Here is a 1,270-nt window from a genome sequence, read left to right as displayed (position 1 = left end):
CATCCCTAGCATTGGTTTATATGACATCTATACATCCAAAACCAATTATCATGCTATATGACCCCAAATGTCATATTTCTTGCATGAAACACAATCCATGTGTGCCAAATCCCTAGGTTTGAGACTCAAATCCGTCTCTAAACCATTTGGCACACTCCATGGCTCCTCTAGACCCCCAAGTAGAACCCACCTGAGATCCATTGGCCATGGGTCTCAAATTGACTCTTGGAGCTCCCCCTAGAGCTCTTAACCTTAGCCACCTCCCTAGGTGACTCATCTATTGTGGCCAAACCACAATGATGTCCCTTAGAAGATCTCCTTATCTTCTTGACCTTGGACACATCATCCTTGCCATAATCATATGCAACCCTAGCATATTTCTTTTTATTGGCATTGGATGACTCTCCCTTGCCCTTATCATGTGCCACTCTAGCACATGGTCTCCTTTTAACCTTGGAGACACTAGATCGGTATCCCAAACCCGATCTATCATTGTTGGGTTTTTGACTCCCCAACACCATATTTAATCCCTTAGATCCAATAGTGAATCTCTTAAGGAATTTCTCTAAACCATCAAGCTTTGCCTTCAAAGCTTGATTCTCCCTTTCTAGGTTCCTAAACCTAGAGTCAACATGTCCACCTTGGGCATTCCTAGACCTACCCTTTCTAGGCATATGTCTCCCCTTCTTGGGATTAATGCCTTGGGCCTCCTTAGGTCTACTATTCCTAGGTTTTTCATGAATTGGCCTCCTAGGGTTTTGATCTACATTAACCCTATTCCTATCATGATACTTAAATCCAAAATTTTGCATGGGTAAATAATAAGAATTATTCCTAGCATGCATGGAGGAATTTAAATTTGACTTCAAATTTAAATTAGGGTTTACCTTACCCTTTACCTTTGGAGCTCCCCCTTGACTCGAGCCTCCATTCTTCCTCCACTTCTTCTCCCACATCTTCAAATGCGCCAACTTCTTGAGCTCTTTCTTCTTTGGGCATTTGGTGTGGTAGTGCCCTATTTCACCACAAGTGAAGCATCTAATGTGCTTCTTCTCCTTCTTCTTCTTGGCACCATCATTTCTACAACCCACATTAGTATTCAAATCAACTTGAATGGGTTTAGAATTTACCTCTTTCTTACCCATAGGACATCTACTCTTGTAGTGCCCTTTTTCATTGCAACCGAAGCAAATGATATGGTCCTTTGACTTGACTTCGGTGGAGGTGCTCACTAGGTTGACCTCCAAGACCTCTTCTTCATCCGTCTTGG

This window comes from Zingiber officinale, chromosome 4B, assembly GCF_018446385.1.
Source record: "Zingiber officinale cultivar Zhangliang chromosome 4B, Zo_v1.1, whole genome shotgun sequence".
NCBI lineage: Eukaryota > Viridiplantae > Streptophyta > Magnoliopsida > Zingiberales > Zingiberaceae > Zingiber > Zingiber officinale.
The sequence above is the reverse complement of the archived record's forward strand: the minus strand, read 5'-3'. Positions refer to the sequence as shown.